The 27,172-nt window shown below is 38.5% G+C and overlaps 2 long non-coding RNA genes across 2 annotated transcripts in view; both read right to left on the minus strand.

Moving 5' to 3' along the window:
* Positions 1-26,312, minus strand: part of LOC139141812 (uncharacterized) — a 550,434-nt gene extending 524,122 nt beyond the window's left edge. Inside the window, exons 1-2 of the long non-coding RNA XR_011554251.1 lie at positions 26,126-26,312; positions 19,480-19,968 (exon numbers count right to left, since the gene is read on the minus strand). This is a non-coding gene — a long non-coding RNA (uncharacterized lncRNA). The remainder of the gene's footprint in view (positions 1-19,479; positions 19,969-26,125) is intronic.
* Positions 20,691-24,178, minus strand: LOC139141799 (uncharacterized). Its single transcript, XR_011554245.1, has 3 exons — positions 23,821-24,178; positions 22,409-22,482; positions 20,691-20,904 (listed from the first exon to the last, which is right to left on the minus strand). It is a non-coding gene; the product is annotated as an uncharacterized lncRNA (long non-coding RNA).
* Positions 26,313-27,172: the final 860 nt, after the last annotated feature.

The following is a 27,172-nucleotide window of genomic DNA, read 5'->3' on the forward strand; positions in this document are numbered from 1 at the left end:
TTTCAGAAAATGGTCTGATTGGAGCAAAAGCACGTGTTGGCAATTCTGAAAGAGTATTTGAAAATCCAGTTTGTGGGAAACCAATTGGTGTCGACAACAATGGGATCACTATCATCAACTGTAAAGAAACTACGAAAGGAGATATGTTAGTATACAGAGTCGCGAACTTCACCAATCGGGACGCAATTGGTTTAGTTTGTGCGAAGTTGAGGTGTACGGACAAGGTAATGCATTACAGTTTTAGCATATACAAAACCTAATGTTGTTCCCTTTTATCCAGCACTTGATTTTAAATATGATTTACTGAGAATAAATGATTTAACATTTATACAGAGTATAAAAAATTTGCTTGTGTCAACCATTCAATCGGAGACGGCTATATCATCTCCGTGCTTAACCTCGCTTTGTTTATTCACATGAAAAAGTATATAATAATAGTCAGAATAGTACATTCAACGTATACATTAACAATAAAAGCGTTTGCTTAAGGTAGTATGCACCTCGAAAGTGAAAGACTTAAACTTTTGCTCTAACTTTCTCAAAGAATCTTTTAATCATTCTCTTTCAAATCAAGAATAAAAATAGGTGGTCACCTTGCAAATTTTGGTACTAGAGAAACAAATTACCCAAGATTTACCGATATTAGAAATTCAAAATGGCCGCCATCCCGTGTTAACTCTATGGAGAAAAATAAATTTTTTCGAATTTCGAAAAACTAAGCCGTGAATAGTTTTTTTTTTTCGCCAAGAGCTTTAAAATGAACCTGCACATGTGGTATATCAGAAGAGATTTGTAAAAGTTTGAGAGTCCGAATATCTGTCCCCGAGGTGCATTCTACCTTAATTATAGTACGCCATACAAATGTCGGGCCATCGAAGTAACTGTTATGCAATCTCAAATAAAAACGGTTCAATTATTTGAGTGCATGCTATACCAACGAACAGAAAAATTACTCAGACTATGTTAATATTTCATTTCTGTGTAGTATTTGTTTAAGGACAGGGCAGTAATAATAACTCAATTTTCCCTATTATCGATTAAGTCTTCACAAGCTATACATTAGAGAACAACAGCAAGAGATTCAAACGTCTTCCGATGGAGAATTCCACTGCAAAATTGCTTGTTTTAAAGATTATAACTCCTGAATGACGTGTACAAATATGTAGAGACTGACTGTTTTACCCTCGAATCTGATAGATTGTGACAATTCCACAATGGCAATCGATGTATTGTTGTCCTGGTTACACACAAGTGTATGTGATGTGTTCGGTTAGGCTCTGTTTTTTCTAGTATCTCGCTGAAGGCTTTCCCTGTTTTACTATAATGTGTTCATGTATGACATGAAACAAAATCAAAAATAATTATATCACGTTATTCACAAATATCGGAATTCTTGTCTGAATGAATCTTGCAATTAAGGTATTGTCCGAGACGCGTAGTAAAGCGTATGAAGTATGAGGACATATTGTCTGTTTTTTTTCGTTAATAACCTAACCTCTTTAATCCACTTTTATCAAAAAGGTTGAAAGTAAAGTGTAAGCATGAGATTTTTTGCTTTTGAATTCGACTGCTTTGCATCGCGTGATAGCGAGTAGACTGAGAATGCGTGCAGCATGTGCATTATATTATAGAGCACAGAATAAATCTTCAAACTGCACAGTACAGTGCATGTGGTATAAATTTAGTTTAAAAGCATAATTTTACTCGACTTTGCATGTTTCACATTGACCATTACTGACTGATAACAAGTAGTGAACGATTAGCTATTTGCAAACATCATGAAACTTCTCCTGTTTCCCCCGAGTTGACTAAAGGTATTAAGAGGTCAAAGATCAAACAGTCTCCAAAACAACATTAATATCGTACTCCCGCGTCAAAGTTATTGGACTCAATATCCTCTAATACTCAAACCTAATGTTACGACAAAATTCCATAGATGACAGATGCAGGTGTATTATAATGCATCACAATGTAATTCTATTTTGTACTTATTTCACTAAATCTTCCTCATTTTCCCTAAAACTTATTTCATTGAATGCAGCTGGGCTTAGAACCAACAAAATAGTTGAACAATGAGTTCTTGTCCAGAATTCTAACTACATAGCATTAGAAACATAATACCCCATGTGTGATTTTTTCCTCCTGGCGCAGATGTTAATGAGTGCCTTGTATCAAAGCACGGATGTGACCATCTTTGCATTAATACCCAGGATCCTATTTTTGTGATTGTTATCAGGGGTATCGGTTGCAACCTGACAGAACAACGTGCAGACGTAAGTGTGATTTGAACATGATTTCGATATCTGAATACTAATACTAAAATCACTGAAATACTGTTATCTCCAGTGGCTTTAGAAGCCATGAAAGAATACTCACCTTCGACGCGATAGGTAGTCTGTGATTGTATGTAGACGCCTCTCATCTTAAAAAAAACAAAACAAAACGCAATAATGCAAAAAGGAGGAAGCATCTTATAGAAAGAATACTGTATGGATAAAAGCTAAAAATAGAAAAGTAGTTACAGTTTCTTGGCTTCTCAAATTCTAACCGAGAAAAATGAACCAAAATACACTCCTTAAGGGCTGCATTGCTATAGCAATCTTCGTCACATGCAACTCCTCATAGCGATTCCGCATTATATATACATATTTTCAAACAAAAGATCTGAGGTTGGCTAACATTCTGGATGGACCAAAAGTAATTAGCACAGATCGACTTTCATAACCATTGAGTCCATGATATCTCATATATCGATCTAAATCCTTCCTGTTTTGTATTTCCAATTCTGGCTATAATATGTCGGAAAAAGGTCTGGGCAGTGACCGTCATGGCCTTTTATTGTACTTGAGTAAGACTGCCATTAATTATGTTCAAACCCATGTCAATTTACCCCAGTAATATATAACTGCATAACTGCAATAATTATGCAGTACTGGTTCTTTTGATGACTTAGACGGGCGTTCCACTAATTAAGCATATTATATACGAAGGAGTAGTTTTATCTTAACATGAATATTTCCATCTGACTGGAAAATAAAAAGGTTACCCCTGTCGCATAAAAGACAAAGTACCCAATATTCTTGAAGATGATGTGCCTCTTTATCGTCTTTAGTGTCCTGAAACACTCCTATTAACACTGAAGTGACAGGTTCCCACAAGGCCGATCTCACTTTTCCATGTTTGTCGGCCGGCAGCTGTCAGTTTGAGCAGTTATGGTCTGAACTACCCTGAGCTGACATGTGATCTTTACTGTGTTGATGTATTCGAGGTTCGTACAGCCTAGGGAGCCGTATGTAAATGTCGAATACTATTTGCATAATAAAAAATATTTTATTACGCATTTGAGAGATGACAGACCGGGGAAATCGACTGTTAGCTACTCAGATGCATTTTTCATCGCACACCGACTCGCTCTCTGCCAAAACAGGAACTGCTCTGGCTGAGACCTTGTCTAGCGATCATCCGATGCAATCATCGTTGTAACTCGATCATTTACCCAAGCAAACGTGTTGGACTCAATCATTCACTTCACAAACCACACACAAAAGTACATCGTACTCACCGATAGTTTGCGAGTGAATTTTTTTTTATTTCCATGTCAACTGTGTAATAAAGGGTTGTAATACCGACAAATGTTCAGTCCGTGATATATAGTCAAGTTTCTGGGTCCTCTGCAAACGGCATTCACACATTGTGCTCTCGCCAGCACGCTTGTCTGTACCGTGGGTGACACAGTGGTAACTGGCAAGTGAGGCAACAGTTGATTGTCTCATGAACACGATTGGGACGAGTTCCATGGCCTACTATCCGTCCTGCACGTCGACACATCACGCAACTACGTCTTCCGTCCGGATTGCGACCCATTCGATGACCAACTCTTTCCACATTGGTAGGAATGAGACGTGGTGCCGTCAGACTAGTTGCTCTTGGGGAACGTTTCCGTGATGAGAAATTACCGATCAGCTGTTTTGCTACTTGGGCGCGAAACATGAGCTGACGTCTGTATCTCGATCCACTTTGACCGTATCCATGAACTGATGCCATGTTGTGGAAAGCGTTCATGAGTGCCTTGTTCAGCTTGTGGTAAAACACAGCTCTGTGCCACCGTGGCGATGATCGACCTGGCGTGTAGTAAGCCAGCTGTTGATCAGTCAAGTCAACACCTCTGAAGTACTGATTGTACATTACAGCAACGTTCGGGCATAGTACTTCAATTCGTTCAAAAGCACCGGTTCTTTTATCTTTACATCAGCGCCTCACTGCACTAGCGCTCGATTCGGTCTTCGTGCAGAGACTGCCGTGCTCATAAATTTCACCATTTTTGTGTCTTTCCAGGCACATACTGTCATTGCGCCATCTTGAAATACCGAGAAACTACCACGTGGCCATCGCTCTTCGTCGTCAGCATCAGGCGGTACGACTTGTGGATCATAGTTTGTGGCATTTTTTATTTCATTGGGTAAACCTAAGGTGTATATCCTGCAGGTTCCCGTGGCAGCAATATTATGCACGTAGAGATGGTCAAACAACGGGGCAGAAGTGTAATATGAGTCCATAATGACATGATGTCCTAACTCATAGTAAGGTCGAATCAGCCGGGAAACAACTTGCCCAGGTCTGTTTCCCCTGAAAACTCGGGGGTCGTCTGCAGCATTGGATCAAGTGATGACAGTTATCAGCGACAGGTTGATGGACTTTGTCGTTGAAAACGTAACCCGTGGCGGACTCACTGAGAGTGTAAACTCTCATTCCATATTTGTGCGGTTTTGCTGGATTGTAGAGAACATTCTTTGTGCGGCCCCGGTAGGGAATGACTCCTTCATCGATTGCCAGTTCGCACATCGGGCTCCGGTGCATTCGGCTGTTTGCATTACTCGATCAATGACATTTTGTACTTTCAACATCCTATCCCGTTCTCACTTATTTTTTGGGCTGTATACATGGCTGTGTTACGAGCACAGTACGGCTGTGTGCTGTAGTATAAATATCGCATCAGTAGCTTGAAGCGATCACGGGAAAAAGTTCTCTTGACGAAATTATGACCGAAGCAAACATGGTCCGACCAATACAGCTGGATTTCAGGCTGCCAGCAAATTCCGAATAGCACCATCACTCCAATGAATGCTCTCATTTCGACAACTGTCGTCGGTGTCCAGGCCGATCTTTGCCGTTCCCTGGCATTTGCCCTTCTCCTCTGTCTAGCGTAACGATTAGTGCATCGGGTAATGAATCTTATCAGATCCTCGTCGAATATTTGCAAAAACCATTCGACTTCTGAAGCATCGTCTGGCAGCGGGTTGATAAGCCCCGGCTCTGGACCAATGAACTCCAGTAAAAGATCGAAATTACCAGTTCGTTGGTCTGTGTGTGATCTGTTCACGGTACCACCGGCAATACTCGTTTCGTAGTATTCCTGTCTACGCTCTATTTCTTGTTGCATCGTGGTTTTTACTGCCTGTAATATACAAGCGAGAGAAAGAGATGAGCTTTACGAACCAATGTTTGACGTCAGCGGCAACAGATGTGCCGTCTAAAATTTCTAATGTTTGCGTACAGTGTAAACACTTTGAGGTCACACGAACGGACGCATGTTTCTCAGTCAGAGAAACAGTAAACAACACCGCCGATGACAAATAACATTCACTCGCACTTCATTTTTCATATGTATTTCATGATTCTATTCAGATAATAAATTCATGAAATGCTTCTTTTCTTTGATATGTAAATAACGAACACCCCAGGTTGCTACACATTGAGGTATTTTCTCACTTTGCCCGATATTTCATGGATCGTTCTCGAGAGAACAGATCGTCTGGTTATTGATAAAACCAGATGTTCGCGCGGAACCGACGGCTGAGCGAGGTCGTGCAAACCTTAGTATAAAGGAAGCAGTCGCCCAGTGTTAATTCAGTCGCTTAAAAGAGTTAGTCTTTTGTCATTCCTTGATGAAAGCTAAAATATTATGATCACGTTATCATCTTTCAGCCTCTGACCTGGATTTGCCCGAAAGATATGACGATTTACTCGCCAGAGTTTACACAATTTCAATTAAACAGAGAAATCAAAGAGGTCTGTATTTTAATAAGAAACTTTGCAATATTCTTTTCACCAAGCATGACTGTTCCTACATACATCGATGCATAATCTTATTTAGTATGATTATTTTGAAATATGTCAAAAATATCCATAGCTGTTCTCAAGCGAACATGACCACTGATCCTGCTCTATTTCATAGAAACTGACAAGGGATATGATCAACTGATTAACTGTTGGTGAGCCACCTCCTTAACTATAGCATCGGCTACCTGAGCTTCTGTGTGAGTTACCATTGTTGATATTGATGGCCTTAATGAGAGCAGTAATCGTTACACCGTGCTATTTCAATAATTCTATCAGCTGTGGTTTCAGTGACAATTCTGGATCAGAAATTACATCACGAAGAGAGCTAGTCTGTCCTAGTCTTTCACATGCAACACTGATTACATCATGTTGCTCTCCAATTCGATTATTAATTTTGGCTAGTCTTGTTATGAGTTCGGATGTCAGTTCCATCTGCTCTGACGGAATTTAATGTCTTTCATTTTCTAAACTTATTAAGACACATATTTGCCATCTCTAATTCATGAATAAAAGACCTTTAATCGGGGTTTATATTATTCCACTTATCATTCTTATTATGATAATTGTATTTTCGATATCTTTATTTTTCTGCCTTACCACTAGCATCATGTCGCACGTGAGTCATCTCTAAGTCGTCCCATGTGACAAAGTGTCAGCTTTTCAGCCGGCACACTTGATTGTAACCAAACTTCAGAATGTCATATAGAACTCTCATAGTAGGGTTTTGCACTAAAGCGATAGCTGCTAGAAGGGCTGTCTTTACTGAATACTTTCATACAAATCAGAAGCTCCTGGGTCTTTCATTAGTGTAGGGGCTAAAATCCCCCTCCTTTCATCTTTGACAGCCCGATATCTTTATATTACAGATTTACGTTCTTAAAGCCCGGTGCGGACTTGATCCAAAAATCTAGCAACATATTTATATAACGATTGCAATTTCAAGGATTAAAACATACATACATAAACACCCAATAATCTTCTTAACACCATAGTTAATCCTGATCCGGGCCTTTTCGAGCCGGGGTTTAATCTTAGGATTCAAGTGCAAAACAATGTCGTGTTGCCGGATCTTAGGAATTCATCAACCATTCGCTCTGTAAGCCCTTTTTTCTGTTCAGTTAATCGATCGACTTGCGAGCTGCCAGCCAGAAATGGGTCGGCTTCTGCAACGGTATTATTGTTGTAAACATGGGTGTTTCATTATAACTAATATCATCATTATCAAACTCAAAATAGTCACCCTCGGGTTCATATTACCCTCCTCCTGTCATATTTTCCTCTATATTACTCGAAGTGTTTTTTACCACCTCTAACATACACATTATTGGAAAAAATGCCACCATTGTTAACAACTTTCAGCAGCTAAAAATCGCAGGTTGCAAAGGCAATGAAGACCCATCATATAGTTACCCATAGTCCAATTCAGGCACAGCCAGGTGAGATGCTTACATATTGCGTCCAAAGCTAGCAAGTGGAAGAGTTTTTGTTCCAGGTACCTTCGATCTAGTTTTTGACCTCACAGTATTGGGTCACGAAAATAATCAAGTAGTTCAAATGTTGTAAAGATACAATCAATTACGTGGTTTTAAAATTTGAGAGACAAGCACTTCTCAGTGAGTTATTATAATTTTTCTTTAATGTTTTCATAATCTCTACAAATATTAAAATAGCACCAATGTCGCTGAAGCATGACTTCCTGTGATTGACGATGCACTGGTTGCGTAAGTGTAACCACGATTTACAACAAAGTGATCTGACATAATGTGAGAACCAGCCCAATCCGAAAACCTTAGTCATGCCTATGTCCAGGCACAACTTAATTCGAACACTCTCAAGTACCAAGGTCCTGTATTTGCATTTGACGACTCTTATTTTAAGGTCTCTGGATATAAAACCACATGAATATGGTCACAATGGCTTACAGCTGTGATTACGCAGCAGTTTTGTGGCTTGTTGATCGCACTCGGTCAGTTGCATCATACAAAATATGAAGGGTGTAGCACTTGTCGTTACTGAGTTATGAACATATATGTATATTAGAGGTACAATATCATTGACATAAAATGGTATTTTGTTAAAAACATTTAATCATATGGTTACCCCTGTGTACAAAAAAAGACCTCTCGCTCTATTGGCTAGCTCAAAGTCAGGTTTGTGCATAATTAATAAGTTACATGATGTTGCGTTATAAAGTGTCCCATCAGCCAAATATGTGTTTCCTGATTTATAGGTATAAACGTATTTCGAGGTCAGCACGCAAAAAACATTTTATCCCTTAGTTTTCCCTATGTAACAAAAATCAGACTTATAACTCTACTAGCCAGCCAAGAATTAGATATGTCAATAGTCGTTGAAGTACAGGAAGTGGCTGGTCATGTGACATTTTGACAAAAGCCTTGTTCCCATACTTAACCCTGTAGACCGAAAATCAGACCTCTAGCTTTATTTGCAATTGTGGGTATATTTGTGAAATCGAGGTTAAAGATCATAGAGGTCACGTGACATATTGTGAAAAATGTATTCTATATTATCCCTATATACCAAAAATCAGGCCTTTACCCTTGTTGGCTTGCCAATAATTAGATATGTTGCATAATTGATAAGGTACAGGAAGTGGCATCATAAGGTCTCACATCATACAAAATATAAGTAGTGTAGCACTTGGTTACTGAGTTATGAACATATACCTATATTTGATGTCAAATGTCAACAAGGCCACGTGACATTTTGTCAAAAAAAATTGTATCATTGTTATCCCTATTTACAAAAAAATCTGACTTCCTGGTCTATTGGCTTACCCAGAATTCGATATGTGCATAATTAATGAGGTAAAGGATGAGGTGTCATAAGGTCTACCATCGTACCAAATATGAAGGGTTTTGTGCAATGGGTTACTGAGTTATGGGCATATATCTATATTTAAGGTCAGAGGTCATCGATGTCACATGACATTTAGTCAAAAAATTGCATGTCATAGTTGTCCCAATATAACAGAAATCTAACCTTTAGCCTTATTGGCTTGCCCAGAATTAGATATGTACATAATTAATGTGGTACAGAAAGTTCCATCATAAGGTCTCCAATCGTACCAAATACGAGTGGTGTAGCACTTTGGTTACTGAGTCATGGAGATACATCTATTTTTGAAGTCAAAGGTCAACAAGGTCACATGACATTTTGTCGAAAAAAATTGTATCATTGTTATCCGATATACAAAAATCTGACGTCTTGGTATTTTGGCTTACCCAGAATAGATATGTGCATTGTTAATGAGGTAAAGGATGTGGTGTCTTAAGGTCCACCATCAAACCAAATATGAAGGGTTTGTGCTTTGGGTTACTGAGTTTTGGACATATATCTATGATACAAATGATTGGAGCTTGCAGCTGGAGGAGTAATTTGAACAGTTCGCGTTCTTAAGACGACTATGAAGAGTCTGAACAGCGCTATTTCTGAAATCTGTATTACTTTCCCCCGACTGAAATCAAACCATACTAATTTGAATCAATATAGTAATATGAAATATGTAATAATTGGAAACTCTCCAAATCACCGTTCATATCTTGGTTGTTTGCGTTTTGTGTATGATTCCGTGGAGGGAGTCACTGTGCTTGTATAGACCCCGAACTGGATTGGAGACACCGAGTAAACCTGCGATCCTTCAACGCTACGTTTCTAAAACAGATTTTCTTCATCAGTCACTTAAAATTAATGTTTAGTTTGTGAATGATACGAATGATTGACTGATTGTATGTGTTACCATGTAAGTCGAGCTTGGCCAGATCTTTAAGGCTGCGAAATCTCCGATATATATCGGAAAATATTTATCCGCGATTTGACAAATCTATAGTCTCGTCTATTTTTCGAAGTTGGGGTCGAACTGAGAAAGTCGGGCTTACTCAGATCTGTTAAGTGATGAAATCTCCGATATATATTGGATATTTGCCAGCGATTTGAAAAATCTAGTATCGTCTATTGTTGTAAAGAATGTATTTCGTACAAGATCACCCAAAACTCCCGATGATGTCAGATCTGTCCTCTGTCCAAGTCCCGATTGTCAAGTAAAAATGATTTACATGTAGTAAAGAATGTATTTTTTGCAAGGCCTTCCCAAACTCCCGATGAAATCCGATCGGCCCTCTCGACGAAATCCCGATAGCCGTGTGTATGAAAGTTTCGTGTGGACACTTAATGAAAAAAAATGCTTCAGGCCTAAATGTAAAAAATGTATCTCGTGCATGAATAAATCTAATTATGTAAAACATGCTGCAGAATTCTTGACTACCGGTCATGGATGTTATTTTTGAACTAAGAGTTGGACAAAGGTAGTCGGCTGGTCAGATCTGTTAGGTGGTGAAGTCTCCTATATACATCGGATATTTACCCACGATTTGAAAAAGTATCGTCTAGTATCAGAGTTAAAGACCGAAATCGCTGATAATCATCGGTTAAATATCGCGATTTCGCAGACCCAGCATACCGACACACAGTACAAGTAAATCTAGTATCGATTTCTGGTATCGATATTAGAGTCCCGCAATCATTGCCGATATTTATCGGGCAATGAATACCGGCGTGCCGAGTCACAACAGTCATGTCAAGATACGAACCACATTGTGTAGTATCGTCTTGTATCGGTATAAGAGTCCCGAAATCCCCTATAAAACAATCATCGTACGCGTTAAAAGGTGCAGAGCATAGCTTTTTATATTTGACAGCTTTTAACATTGTATTACATCGCCGAACTTTCTTTAGCCACCGTATTCGAAAAAGCTATTCTGTGGAAAAAACTATGGGAAAACTAACTCCGTTTTTGTTCTTCCTTGAGTCATTTTTGCACTCAACTGCACAACAGTCTATTATTTTTCATGCTACTGAGCATTAAAAAATTGTTACGTGCAGAAATGCACTACTACAGTCATAGAGTCCAATGCTTTGGTAAGCTATCACACATGTTCGTCTATCGCCTATGACGTCATGCATGAAGGGATAAAAGGTGAAATTCGCTGGAGTTCGGTTTTCCTTGACGTTGTACACGCCAAATACACGTCAAGTGAACAGAGGTGAACGGGTACAGAGTCTCGACTGTGATTGTGCAGTGAACGTTATCGAGGGATATTCTTTGATTGGAAATAGATACAGTGTTGTTTTGCTCAATCCCATGCCTTTTCCAGCTCACAGTGGCGCCAAGCATGGCCAAAACGTGCCACTGTGCAATATGCTATCAACCAAAACAGAAAAAAATTGTTATCTATTCGATTTGAGTACAAGTAGCCAACGAATCCATTGATGTTATGGTATGTAAGTCAATATATAGGGGTAATTATGGAAATATTTATAATGTGACCTTAACACACAATCTGCAAGTGAACAGATTTCGACCGAGATTTTATTAAAAAATAAATTTAAAACAATTTTCGCTGTCGTCACTAGTGACCCGCCGAAGGTGATGTCAGGCAGAAAATATGCTTCGCGAAATACGACCCACTCAGTCATACCTCTGTCCTGCATTTGAAAATCTACGTGACACATGTTTACGAGCGTACAAGCTAGACCACTGTGCAGTGGTAAGAAAACATGCATTGTACGAATTTTTACACTTTTATCTTTTAGATCCAATACCAAGATTTCCATTTCTGCATAAACTGTATACATCTTACTCTCCACAGACATGTTCTCTGTATGGATGCGCACGATATCCTTGACTCCCGTAACTTCTGGAAGAGCTTTTTCCCTGGCTGCACTATTAGAGGCTTATAGGAAACGACGCCACATTTCCCTGAAAAATACTACAAAGTTTTTGGAATGGAATCCGAGATCACCTGATCTTTGTATTCCTCTAGTAATATGTCCCTAAAATCTTTGAAATTCCGCCATAGTTCATCATCGAAGAAGTAATCATAGACGGTCCAAGCGTCGTGGCCCCTTATGAATGATCAATACATGGTATAGAGGTAGCTTGGTCTAGATCTTTGTCCAGGTTAAGTTTCAATATATCATCTAATTTTATTATTATTATATTGATTGACGACTTGAAGTAACATTATAAAATTATCATATATAACTATCCTAAAAGAATCTAAACGAAATATTTTATGATAGGTTATCCTAAAATATCACCATCATACACTTTTAAGCATTCATCGTTTGATATGTCTGATTTAGTTCTTCATTTCTTCTTGAAATTTTATATTGTGAACAACAAATTAACAACAGGTCTGTCACTGTTGAAAGAAAGACTTTTCATACTATTAATTTTAAATACGCGCAGTTAAAATGATATTATGTTTATAACAAACCTGCAATGTGTTCAAGTTCCCCTTTCTGATTTGCTAGAGTTTGGTAGTCCCCGATGCAAAATGTGGCTTCGTCAAAAATATCAATCATAATACACGTAAGTGTATTAGGCAAACTATTTAATATTTTTTTTCAATAAAAACTAGCTCTATTTCTACATGTGTATGTATGATCATCCATGTAAATGTAGTTTGCTTGAAGTGGCAGGTAAAAAGTGTATGTGCGTACACAAAATGTTATTTTTGGATTTCTTCGACAATGTTGATTCACTATTCATGGTAGTCTATGAGAAACCTATGAATGTGTATTTTCTAATATAAAAATGGCAATACCTGTTCATCTATAGACGTATGTTAACTGATATAAATTAATTAAATTAGCACTGGGTGTTTACAAATGCACATGTGTAGAAGAAATATTTCGCCGAAAATGACGAGCCACTATACATGGGAGTCTGTGACAAAACTCTGAATGATTTTTTCCCAATTAAAAATCTGCAATATTTTTGCGTATATGGAACCTGAAAAATTGACACAACTGTACTTGTTAGTAGAGGGTGGCTACATGTGCATATGTGTACAAGAAATTTGATTTTTGAATTTCGCCGAAAATGTTCACCCACTTTACATTGTAGACTACGATTAAACTATGAATATTTTAATACAAAACTAGCTAAATCTGTGTATTTATGTACTCTTGATTATTGATATTAATGTATGTGATTAGACTGAGATGGATACAAGTCCATGTGTGCGCAATAATTTTTTGAAGATTTAGGAATTTCACTGAAATGTTGATTAACTGTACATTGTACGCTATGAGGAAACTACAAATAACGTATAGTTTATCAGCTCCCAGATTGTTATTCAAAGGTTGGCTGACCTGAAGCTTCCAGTTGTTACTTATGACACTATGCACTATTCTAAATAGTTTATATGCACTACTCTAAATGGCTTGTATTCTGTCAAAGTCCTCAAAAAATACAAATGTACATACGGCGACATAAACTTTTGACACTGACCTATACCCATGTATTGTCGATGGGAGAATGATATCAAATAAGTTATCTCCCAAATTGTTATTGAAAGATTAAGTTGAATCTTGTAGTCATTATATAGGGGACTTTTCCGCAACAGAGGGGTTGGGTAAGTAGAAATTATGATGTCCTAAATCGTTTGGCTCAATGTGGCTGCTTGGATCATCAGTAAATTTTTTAATCAACAATCAAACTTGCGTCCGAAGGGCGCGCCAAAATGGCATTTGCAGGAAATGTCAAAGCACCAGAAGATATATAAAAATACCGTCAATGACGCTGTACCTTCTCTTATGTGTGGCCAGGTCAGGTAATGGTTGTTGGCATGGAGTTGTTGGTAAATAGTTGATGATGTAGGGGCATGAGGTGAGATATGGACCCAAAGAACCCAAAAGATGATTAAATACATCAATCAAAAAAATTCTAAGCTACAGTATAAACTGCCTAAAGATAGTTCAATGTGGGAAAAAAGTTAAATAATTCAGAAATAAGAATTAACAGTCCAAAATAGTAATGACGCACTTCCTTACTGACCTGAGTGCATGTGAAATACACAACCTGGCATCTGTAAATTAAATGTATACCAAGTGATCATTTTAAGTCACTTTTAACTGTTTTTAATTGATTTTCCAAAGAGTCCTGTGAAAATGATGAAAAACGCTTATCTGGTCTTGTGTTTGTATAACCTCATGGCTGATAATTGTCATAGTATTGAAAAAATTGAAAGTGAAGAAATTACTGTTTTTAATAGGCATATTTTCCTTGAAATACATGACCATGTAAAGAATATATGCTACAGTGTTTAAGAGTAAATTTATTTTTAAAAAATAATTTAATCTGTGACCAAAGGATTTTTATTCTTTGAGTTTACAAATTCAAACATTGCAGTTTGTTCAATCATCTTGTGCAGTGCAAAATTTATAAAATGACTGAAAAACAAAAAAAATTGGCAGAATTACAGTCTTTGTGATGTAAAATTATGGGTTGACATCACAATAACTGTTAATCTGTTTGAAGTACTAATATACTATAATTTAAAAAAGAAAAGTTCATGCAGAAACGGTAAAATATATTGTCAGCAATGTAGTGTTAATTTTGACTTGACATCAAAATATGCCTTGCTGGATACCAAATATATAGGGCGAAATATTAAAATCAGCCATGTTCAGCAAAATCCACACAATAGCATTGATCCTTTTCTAATTTGATTTGATTTGCTCATGTTATCCTTGTATGACAGTCAGTACAATATGGAACTTGAACACAACACAGTGAATAAGTATGCTGTAAATGAAATGGTGTGGCTGCATCCACATGCAGCAATAGGAGTGCCTTTGTCTCTCACCCCTCATTTCCAACCTGTCCCATCCCTGAAAAAATAGTTTGGTCTTATCTCTATAATGTTAATAATTTCTGTATTGTTAAATGTGCGCATCTCAAAAACTTTTGATCATAAACATTTTCATTGTTTTTTATAGCTGACCAGTCAGTTAACCTGTTTATATTGAATATTTGCGCATTTTTCCGCAGTATTTGACATTTTCTGAATACCTTCTTATTCAATTTGTCATTTTCTAAAAGTTTAAATGCTCCATTGTGTGGTCAAGCTTTCCACAAGCATCAAATGTGGTACTTCATATAGGAGGGCTTGCCTCTAGAGGGCGGGCATCATGAATAGTGTTTGTTTGTTGGTTAATTCCTCCACGTAAACTTCTGATTGTACTGTAAACATTGAACATGGCCGACGTCCGATTTTCCTGTCTAAAACTTTCACTCATTTTCGTTCATATGACTCTGAAACTCCAGGAAACGATTGGGAAGAAAGGGTTATCTTGAAATATTGAGGTACTCGCCGATATTTTGCAAAATTAAATGAGAAAAAATGCAAGGAAAATGCCGACAGGCTTACACAATGACAGTTTTCAGACTCGGAGGCATATGATCATCTCTGCAGATTATGCAACAGGCCAAGATCACGTGAGGCCATGAGGGGATATCCACGCAACTCAGTACCAAACACTAGCGCTCACAGAGTGAGCAAACACAAAGTGAGTACCCCTAACGTCAGCTCAGTAGTCTGTAATAGATTGTAGTCAACTAAGAAACCTTGGAGAAAGGCTTAACACTGTGGCTATGCGCTAAGTCCCTTTTGATTTTTGTCATAGCTCAAAATCGTTCTCCCACACCTCAACCTGAGCCATGAACACCCCCACCAGTTTATGATATGACCCATCACAATGGCATTGACGTCAACGGATCTTGACAGACGGAAGTCTTGACAGACGGAAGTACTTGACAGCAGCATACTGGTTTTCAACTCTAATACCTTCTCTGTCTATAAATAGACACGAGAAGGTAAAAGGAATTTGATATTCGATAAATTTTCAACTCCCCCCTTTGCAACGTCATTTTTTCAGAGCCACGCCTGGCGTGTTGTTAATTTTTTCAAGCCCCTCCTGAAATCTCATATCCCCTCCAGAGGTGTTTGCGAACGCATACGTTTTGGCACCCAGGCTTTCCTGAACAATATCAATGCATGTAGCCAAGACATTATGAAATCTTTTATACTTGTCGCTGCCTTTCTTCTAATACACTTAAGAAGGGTTGTAAACTATTTTTAAAGACATAGGGCAACTGGTAAAATATTGACACTTGAGATCACTAAACCTTCGAATAGCTACTACTGTATAGTAAAAGAATTCAGGTAGACCTATTTACGCCCGGACCATTTTTTCACCCCGTTCTCCGAGCACAGATCTTAAAGAGGTCCTGTTTTGCGGCCACACATTCTCTTCTCATTCAGGAACATGGTGGTACAGAAATATGTTGATAAAAATTCATAATTTTGATAAAAAATGCGATTTTTCAAAGTCTCTCGCAAAATTCCGTGTACTCTCGCTTACCCTAACAATTGACGGTGCCCCCGCTCGAGAAATCATAATAAAGGCAAATAAAACAAACACAATCGCATTTAATGAGGTACATTTTGGTATGTTTCTTGCGGATTATTCTGACATTCACCTGGTTTAATTTGTTTGCTTAAATTATATCCGTGTTTGCGATTAATAATCATAATATCCCGTCTCCGTTGGGGGTCTCGCGACCGACTTGTTTTTAAGTGCGCCCTACTGCTATACGTGACCCCCGTCGCTTACCCTATGTTCTAACGGAACAATTTCAGCAAAAACGAAAAGCGCTAATTTCAAGTATCTTTACGCGTACAATGTCCCGAAACATGTTAATTTACCCCAGCCATACCTCTTTTTACTCGTCCCGTCTTTAAAATTGTGAATGAGTTTGATTTAATGTGAATTAGCGACATCAAACGAACACTCCGGACAAGGCGCGGAGTCGCACCCCCCCCCCCCCCCACCACATGACAGCCCTGCACCCACACAGAACTTGACGGGTCTCAGATTGTCGTTTGGGCCTAAAACGACGTTCTGGGCCCCGTCTATTACTTATGCATAGTTCACTTCACTACTTTAATCGGAGGCGCACTTGACACCTTTTGATCGTCTCAGCAAACGATCGGTTATTCCATTTATACGGTAACCACCCGACTAAGACTTATCAAGTGCAGCGCCACTGCCAGTCGCGACGCGTCGACGGCCACTTTCACCGAATTACATATTCATGACATCATCAGCAGATTTCATCAGTCGCTAGATGCTCACGCTTGTCTGTATAAAGTGTGAAAGAGGCTCCCCACCTAACTATCCAAAATGTTTTTGTGTCGAGTTTGTGTTTGGTTTGTTTCAAAAATGTGCTCCTGCATTCTTATCCGATTGTTTGCGTTCATAAAAATGTTTATTTCGCCTCGGATATTTGTAGAGAAGTTTGGATTAGTGTGTACGGTAATGTTTTGTTTGTGTGGGGAAAGCTTATGGCGAGACGCAGCCGGACCTATGGTGTTACAAAGTTGATAGAGTGGCCCTTTGACGCTTGCGTTTCGAAACCCGAGTGTGGTTTCTCATCAGTCGCAATGTAGATTCTTTCCTTAGTTTGTGTTTGTGAATAGTTTTTAGTCCCCACGGACACCGTCCGGGGGGACTTATAGGTTTGGTCATGTCCGTGCGTGTGTGCGTGCGTCCGTCCATGCGTCCGTGCGTGCGTGCGTGCGTGCGTGCGTCCGTTCACGCAGATATCTCAGAGGTGCCTGAAGCGATTTCATTCAAACTTGGTACAAGGATTACTTCATATGTCATACAGATGCACGTCGATTTGTTTTGTGATACGATCCAATATGGCTGCCAGGCGGCCATTTTATTACGATTTTTTCATGTACAGAGCCATAATTCAGGCATGTTTCAACTGATTTTATTCAAAGTTGGTACAAGGACATTGACCAATGGCATAGATATGCACGTCAATTCTTTTTGTGATACGATCCAATATGGCCGCCGTGCGGCCATTTTGTTACGATTTTTTCATGTACAGAGCCATAACTCAGGCATATCTCAACCGATTATATTCAAACTTGGTACAAGGACATTGACCTATGTCATACATATGCACATCAATTTGTTTTGTGATACGATCCAATATGGCCGCCAGGCGGCCATTTTATTACGATTTTTTCATGTACAGAGCCATAACTCAGGCATGTTTCTACAGATTAATTTATATTCAAAGTTGGTACAAGGACATTGACCAATGTCATAGCTATGCACATCAATTTTTTTTGTGATACGATCCAATATGGCCGCCGTGCGGCCATTTTGTTACGATTTTTTCATGTACAGAGCCATAACTCAGGCATATCTCAACCAATTTTATTCAAAGTTGGTACAAGGACATCAACCTATGTCATACACATGCACATTGACTTGTTTTGTGATACGATCCAATATGGCTGCCGTGTGGCCATTTTATTACGTTTTTTCATGTCCAGAACCATAACTCTGACATGTATCAAGCAAATTTATTCAAAGTTGGTACAAGGAGATTGACCAATGTCATACATATGCATTTTAATTTGTTTTGTGATACGATCCAATATGGCTGCTGTGCGGCCATTTTGTTATGATTTTTTCATGTACAAAGCCATAACTCAGGCATATTTCAACCAATTTTAATCAAAGTTGGTACAAGGACATTGACCTACCGTATGTCATATATAAGCACATTGATTTGTTTTGTGATTCGATCCATTATGGCCACCATGTGGCCATTTTATTACGATTTTTTCATGTCCTGAACTACAACTCATACATGTATCAAGCGAATTTATTCAAAAGTATTTTTATCACAGACCTAATGAAGAGGACTCTATCCTCTCTGAGGACCTGTAATCAAAGCACCCATTAACAAGTGGGGACTGTGTCATCAACGATGACTTGTTTTAATGTGTTTTAGTGATCTTGCTCATCGAATAGCGAGGCAAGAATATCAATGTTTGGGTCTAGTTGTGAGTCCATTTGGTGGCCTGGTTTGTTTGTTTGTTTTTTGTTTCTTTACTTCTGTGAATTTTGTTTTGACTAGTGTGTCTTTTAGGTTTTTGTTTCTCTTGTAGGCAATGATTGGTGATTCTGGAAATAGATTCCTTAGAGTTGAGTCCTTCTGCAGTTCAGCCACGGTCCCTCCACAAATGGCGACTGACTGGGCGACGCAGGCGAAATCGAAATATCTTTTAAAAGTTGAAGTTTTGAATAGTTCATGTTGTTTGAAGGTTATAATTTTTAAAAGCTCATGGCTCCTATCGTATTCCTATCTATTGATCTAAATCTACGCCTCTTTTAAGAGCGTATACCGTTTCGGTCACAAGTTCTTGTTTGTTTGCACAGGCAAAACATGCCCAGACGTACAATGAGGTCAACGAACTCCTATGTATGTTACAGGCCGATGAAAGGCGCGCCGTATCTCCTGGCCTGGAAAAACGTATATATGTGCATATCGCGCAAAGTGAGGAGTTTGGGAAAGGATGTTTGAATAATAATGTCAATGAGTAGGGATGTAGTGTATTTCTTTCCAAGTATTGCTGTCAAATTGCCGTGATTAAAAACATCCAGTCCAGCCGGCGCTGACACCGGGCTCGGCGGTGGCAGTCTCTGAACTGGTGGGTATCAACGCTCGTTAGCAGAGTTTGAAATGTACCCCCTTTCCCATAATTTTTCTCTGGAAATACACCCTTTTTGGAAAATCTGGGAGAAAATCACTGCGAAAAACAACCCCTTTTATCCGATATCTGGGAGATTTTACCTAAATGTTTGCCAATACAATTGCATACCATAAATTACAAATTTCAAAGCAAGTGTGCTGACTCTTGGTGAAAAAGGAACACATAATACACTAGCTTAGCATGGGTTGACTTTATGTTTGATGTGCACAGTAACAGACTGCCTTGTTCAATATATGCTTAGTAACATAATGAAAACTTGAAATACAGTGATCGTTCAATGTTTTGTCTTCACCATATGTTCATCAGTCACATTCATATACAATCACTTTTCTGATCCGTTTTGATCTTGTATTAGTTGATTGCTCTTGAGTTATTAGACATCATCCGTCATCTGTAGCTGCAAAAACAAAAAAAAAAAAAAAAAAATCCTTTTGTAGAAAAATCACTTGTAGCTAAGGGAAATTTGCCTCCAGCAACAACCATTTTTTCACAGAATTTCAGCAAAGATAAATAGTACTCTCCTGCTTTCAGATAACTACCCTTACCGAAATGACACCCATTTACATTGTGTTTCTTACTTGTAAGAAACATGTGTCATATACATGCTACCTACAGGTTTCAAAACATGTGTCTGACCATATTGATTTTAACTTTCTGTTATGAATTGAAACATGAACAATACATGTTAGAAGCATGTATGGCTTGAAATCCAGGCAGCTACACCCAAAATCTGTGCTGTTCAATGCAACATGTTTGTCACATGAACGCAACACATCTCTGACATGTTGGCAATCAAGAATCTCTCCTCTTCCATGAAGGTCCCTCAAGGGCACAAGAGCTCCTGGAAAATCTTTCCCAGAGAGCCCAGGATTAGATTTTCTGGATCTCTTCTGGAAAGATTAACAGGTAAGCTGCCACTCGGCCTGGCAATTAGCTGCCTCTCTGCTGGGTAGATTTCCTAATGCTGTGCTTTATAAAATCAACCTACCTTCTGCACTCTGAATTATAGTCACCCCAACAACTTGAAACTTTTTTATCACTGCTGCTGAGAAACTGCCATCACCTTACCACTTCAGAACACTCTTCTGCACAAACAAAAATAATGCGAGAGCTAAAAAATTTGGTATTAATTAAATTTAATCCACCAGACTTTAAAAGCTGATCAACATAATCAACATCAACTGTTAAGTTGAAAAAATGTTCAAGTGTCCATAAAGTCAAGAACTTCATATTGCCATGACCATGAGCTCTGTTTAAAAGTGTAAGCTGTGATTGTCTGTTATGGTTTCAGTTATTGCTTGACCTGTCATCTTGAGGTTGTCCTATGCATAAGCTGGAAAAAATAAAAAACATCAAGTAAGATATAAAGCTTATTAAGTTTATAACAAAAATATGTAAAATGTTAGAATTGCTAAAAGCTGACAATTTTGACTCTTTCAACAGCTATTAAACATTGAAGAATGAAATTTGCATGTAGTCAAAAATAAAGAAACTATTATATACCCTCAATTTGCGAATGATCCAATGTGATTTGTTGTACAAGTATAAATCTGTTCATATTGCAAATACCTTCAAACTAGTATATCCATAGACAGTAGAATCAATGACATAAAACAAAATTTATTTTTTCATATGATTTATCCCGCGGGAAAAAATGTTGATTTCCCTCTTTATTAAGTCAATGAATCTTTAAAGTTATTCATGTACGGAATAAGACAGAAACGTTGCCATAAAAATTGATCTGTACTTGATCTTAATGTATATATGCCAGAACATTTTATCCAAGTATGTTATTACCTCATTTAAACTTCATGAGTCAATATTGTATGATTTGCAAAGGTTCAAGCGAAGTAAATGTTTATTGGTATAATTCAATTAAAATTATACACAGTCTACTATGTAACGTCCACTCATTTGGTTTGAGTACACTTCATTGCATATGTACATGAACGTTCTCAAGTCAAATTGGAACGCAGCATAGGAAAAAGGTAGGTTTTTGTATTAAAGGCGAGTTCACCAAAGAAGATTTTTAATATTTGTTTTTGGTCACTTATTCAAGAATTGCCATTTTTGCCATTTATAACTTGATAATTTTTACAAAAATGGATAAAAATAGTGGCAGAAGTTGCATTTTTGGGCTTCATCAACTAAATTTATTTTGAATGATGAGAAAAATAGACCAAGCTTGGCGCTTTCATCAAATGATATGGCAGGGTGCATCTTCTGATTGGTATGGCATTGTCCACTCTCTCACATTCATGCAAGGCTGTGAGTATTTGCATAGTAAATGTGGTAAATGAAATGAAAAGTGACCCAGCAGGGACTTGCACAGAAGCCGCCAACTTAGGAATTGACTTTTGGTAATGAGGATCAGTCATACAAATGATGCAGCCAGAGAAATGCAATTTGGGGGGTTAAAAGTTGTGACCCACCCCAATATACAAATAATAAACAAAATAATTAAAAATAATCGTATAGTGGGGTGAGTCACAATTTCAATAAAAAAAATACACAATAGTTATGTAAATACACAAAGCCTGGTGTAAACGTTACTGACAATGCCATACCCATTGGAAGATGGTCCCTGCCGTATGACCTGATGAAAGCACCAATCTTGGCAGCTTTTCCCATGATGAAGCCCTATAATGCAACTTCTGCCACAGAGTTAATCTTATTTGTAAAAATCTGCGCAAGTTATAAATGGAATAATTGACCTTCAAGCGAGAACATATGTAAATATCACCCTTGGAAAACTCCCTCTTTAAGCCAAGCTCGAGTTGCACAGACTCACTGAGAGTACTATTCATTTAGGAATCCTAAGGTTGAACTTTACTTACCATTTAATGCTTCAAGGTTATGGGTCAGTCTTTGATACCCAGCTCGTAGTTGTTTACTTTTGTGAAACAAAGCTCTGTTTAAGAAAAAAGGTGAAGTACATTATTATAAACACATGATTAGTAATAGTTCCATTTGATGTTTATATTCTGCTCCCCACAGAATCCTTAAAAAGTACTGTGCATTGTTTGAAAACATGTCCTTCACACGTGTAATCACTATTGTTACTGTTGATAAATGAAATCTGTCCAGTTATACATTAGTATACTGAAATAATCTGCTTGATCTAATGAAATATTTCGTCTACAAAAAAAACCCTATCAACTGTGCTCTCGCTGTCGCTCATAATGTTCATAAATTGAGAACAAATATAAAAATTTACGGGAAAAAGTAAATGTATGATTGGCCATTTACAATTTTGTTATTTTTGTAGCCTGATTTATTGTTAAGTTTATGAATTCTCAGGAAATATTCTGTCATATCTTGTCTTTCAAAAACTACTCTGCCCCTATCATCAGCCTTTGATCGACACACATGGTGATAGCACAGCCCCTCTACTGTGGTGATAGCCAGCTTTGGAATTTGACTTTGCCTGCATGAGCAGTGAAGTCATGCCAAGTGAATAATTATCAAATTTCTAAGCAATCGGATTTACGGTTTCAGAGGAGAAGGCAATTGTTGACGGACGACAGATGGACAGATGACAACTGAGAAAGTAGCCTGTTTGATAAGCATTGAATTCAGGCAGCAGAGGAAAAAAATAAGAGAAATTGCTAAAAACGCAGATAAATAAATATCACCACAATTTTAATAAATCTGACAGAGGTCAACCCAAGGATCGTGAATATAAATTTTCAAAACAAAATGATTTTTTTGACCAAAAACGCTAAAAATTGCCCCCAAGTTACAACCATAGAAAAATTAACCACAATTCTTGGCTTGGCTGTCTGACTGAATTCAATTTTGCCAATGCATTTTATAACAACACAGAAATACAAATGATTTAGCAACAGTAGCCCTGCGTACAGGTCTGTGTGTTCTCGGCGTTATACGGCTTCCACCACAGCCTTGCAAAGGTCTATGGAGATAACTGGAGCTGATCCGGACCTTAACAAAAACACGGTCTTTTTTGCCGAAATTCTGCTCTATCGGGGCAAAATCCTTTCCCTGCCTACCTTTACCTCCTAACCGACCCAAGAAAAGATGCGATGAACTTCTCCTAACGTCCAAAGCCGTTCGTTTTCTGAAACATAACGTACTCGACAGGTTGTTTACCACTTTGCCCATGGAGGTCGCCATTTTGAATCTCGCTGCAAGAACACAGTTATCTCCATAGACCGTTGCAGGGCTGTGGCTGTGGCCGTATAACGCCAGGAACACACAAACCTGTCCGCAGGGCTAAAACTACACTTACCCTGAGTAATGTAGATGGCATCAAGGGTGGTTTTGTCATCATTCTGCTGCCATTACATGGCAACATTTGAATTCGTGTCAACCACTGGTGGTACAAACTCATGCAGTGACGCCGTCTCGAGAGTCAAATCGCCATTGAATCGCCAGTCTTCCAGGACATGCAGAGGAATCCGCTACAATGGTATTTTACAGACTCAACTCATTTTCTGACGCCTGAATCGTTCTCACAACACACCAAAGTCATGATTTCTTGTGTAAAAAATGACAGCGATTACACAGCAACGGAGCTGACACCGACAGCTGCAAGCTGTCTACGTGGCAGCCTTGAACAGTTCAAATTGACTGTTGATGTCAAATTGACGTTCAAACTGATCAAGCCTCGTTCTGGTTCATAACGGAAGTCAAGCGTCGACCCCGTTTTACTTGCGATCAGAAGATTCGATTCGCTGGGATTTTTTGGCAACTAATTGAAATGTCTGTGCACACAATTTATACGACAATTACGGTTACGATTCTTTGTTTAGAACAAAAACAAGCGTTTTTAAGGTGTTCATTTAATGACCTCTGACATCACATGACTTACCTTTGACACGGAGTCAGCTGTGTACCCTTGATACTATTGATAGACTCATTCAATCGCGCAGCTCAGAGCTGTACTATGAGAGTAAGTACAAATCTAATGTATTTCGTGCGTCCATCCTTGAAATATTTCGTGAAAGTTACTCAAGATGCTTTTAAAGACTACTAGAAACTAATTCTTCGTTAAGGGAATATAATTTAAGCAAACTTTAGTTTTGCAGCGAGGCATTCTTGTAAACCCGGAAGTAAGCCCCCTCTTTCTACCTCCATGCTATAACGTAGAGTGACCGTGGCTCTATCGACGACTGAATATCCCTACTGAAACTCAATTTGTTTGTGTCGTAGGGCTGACATTAACCACATGGTATTTTCGACTCTGACAGTAACTGCTTTCAAGTCACTCGATGTTGAAAACAAAAACCAAATCTACATGAAGATCTTATTGGTCCAGTGCTCGTAAATATGTGTCGTAAATTTAAACAATGAATGTTTACAAACAAAGATGACATTTTTTGTTACCACTCAAAATTATCAATGTTATATGCGATTTAATTTTGGTCAAACTTTGGTCAAACTATTGTTTTCGCCAAAACTACTTGCCTTATAGCTTTGATATTTGGTATGCGGGTTAATGGGGATAATAAAAATGTGATGAGTCTTTCAAACGATGACGAAATCTACAATTTTGTAATTTGGGGAATTTTTTACAATTTTTTTGGTCGAAAAAGGGTTTCTCAAAATTACAAGTCTGATAGCTATGATATTTGGTATGCAGGTTTCTACAGATAAGATGTGCTTTATTTTATAAAACTGCACTTCAAAAAAAAAACCAAGTCAGCAATATGCATATACCGGTATTAAACATATTTATCTCATGTAAACAGTGCATGGCCTGAAATCCGCTCTCAGACTTACCCGTTTCAAACATGAATGCAAAAAAATAACATGTATGGTATATGTATACACAGCACGAACAGAAGTGTCCCTGGGCTTAAACACTTCAGTAGCTATTTGTAAATATCTTTTAGGCATATTGATTTCCAACTATCATGAACTGTTTATCAATCTGGCATGCTAGAAGCTAGTTTTCACTTTGTCATTTCGGTAAGGGTATCTATCTACAACAATCTCAACTGTTAATACAACTACATGTACTACAAAACACTACATGTAAATGTCAGTACAATAAACCTGGGAACAATCTACTGACAGTTAATTCAACTAGAAATACTTCTTAGTACAAAACACCACATGCAACTTTTATTACAATAACCTGAACAGATAATCTACCAATAAATGACAACCAACTAACGAGAAATACTACAACTACAAACACCTCATGCAAGTGTTAGTACAATCTATTAAATGACAACTTTTTCAACTAGAAATAACGGTAAGCACTATCATGTTGATTCGCTGACTTGAGTTGACCAGCGATGCCTTACAACTTGTAAGCTAGTAGCTATGGACCTAGCTGTGATATCGCAGCGGTGTTGTGGCGTCTATTGAACGCGCCCAGGTCAAGGGTCATCGCCACAGACCTTGACCCGAGCGCATTCGATAGACGCCAGAGCACCGCTGCGATATCATGGACCAAACAGCACAGCTAGCTACATTTTTGCTGCGGATCCCCAACACAACCAGCAAAGGCACTGGTAGGGCTACGGATCTGCAGCAAGCTACATTTATTAAATTATGAGTTTCGCTAAGTTTTTGAAAAGACTTACTTGACTCGGAGAACTCACTTTCCAACATTTGAATTACTTCTGGAATCACTGTGTGTACTCCAGGTACACATCCACAATAACCGCATCTCAAACTGTCATTTTCACTGACAAATTCCATGCATTCTGCACAGGTTTTGCATCTCCCGCGAAGAACACCTCTACCATCGACCGCCATATTGCCAGTCATACAGGAAGTTGTTGTTGGATGTTGAATTAGCTATCTCCCCCCCCCCTCCGTAATGCAGCGTATCAAATCATAAAACACAAGAACAAAGTTTACCATCACTGGGACGGTCACTGGATTTCTAAACAGCCAGAACATACTAATTTTAATCGAACTGATATGAGGAATGGGCACGTAGTTACAATCGCCTTCACGATGAGATGTACGGTTCTCCCGGGACGGTTCTGGATCATGGCTTTGGGGACCGCTGCTGGGTTTTACTCTCTCGAGTGAGAAAGCGTCTTGGGAGAAGAACCAGACCTAGCCTCGGAGGGTGATCTGAAAAACCCTTTTTCTCAATTTCACGGACATAGATGTCTCTGTGATGTCCGACGAAAGTCACCCCCTTTCCGCGAAATTTCTAACGAGCGTGCGTACCCGGCTGCTCCGAGAGTGACACCACCGGAACACGTCACCGGGATGGAGAGGCGGATGTCGATCATCACACGAAAGGATGTGAATATTCTGTGAATGTTCTGATGCGACGTACAGGTGCAGCCAACGGAGCTATTCATCACAAAAGCTATTCCAGGAGCAATTTTCGAGGGCAGGGGAAATTTTAATTTTGCTAGGGCAGGGGACATGTTTTTAGGTGTTAGGGGAGCAAATTTTAGGGGTTTTTTGTAGGGCAGGGCGGATATCGGTTGATTGTCCTGGGGACAGGGCTTGGCGAAAAACTTTTTGAGGGGAATTGTTTCCAGGGCAGGGGAAATTGGCAAGTTTTTTCTCGCTACAGGGCGAGGGAGCTTCAAAAATTCACAGTGGGGAGGGGAAACAGGCAAAAATAAGTGGGGAGTGGGTAAAAATGAATTTGAATGTGGGAG

Source organism: Ptychodera flava, chromosome 1 (genome assembly GCF_041260155.1).
Source record: "Ptychodera flava strain L36383 chromosome 1, AS_Pfla_20210202, whole genome shotgun sequence".
In the NCBI taxonomy this organism is placed as follows: domain Eukaryota; kingdom Metazoa; phylum Hemichordata; class Enteropneusta; family Ptychoderidae; genus Ptychodera; species Ptychodera flava.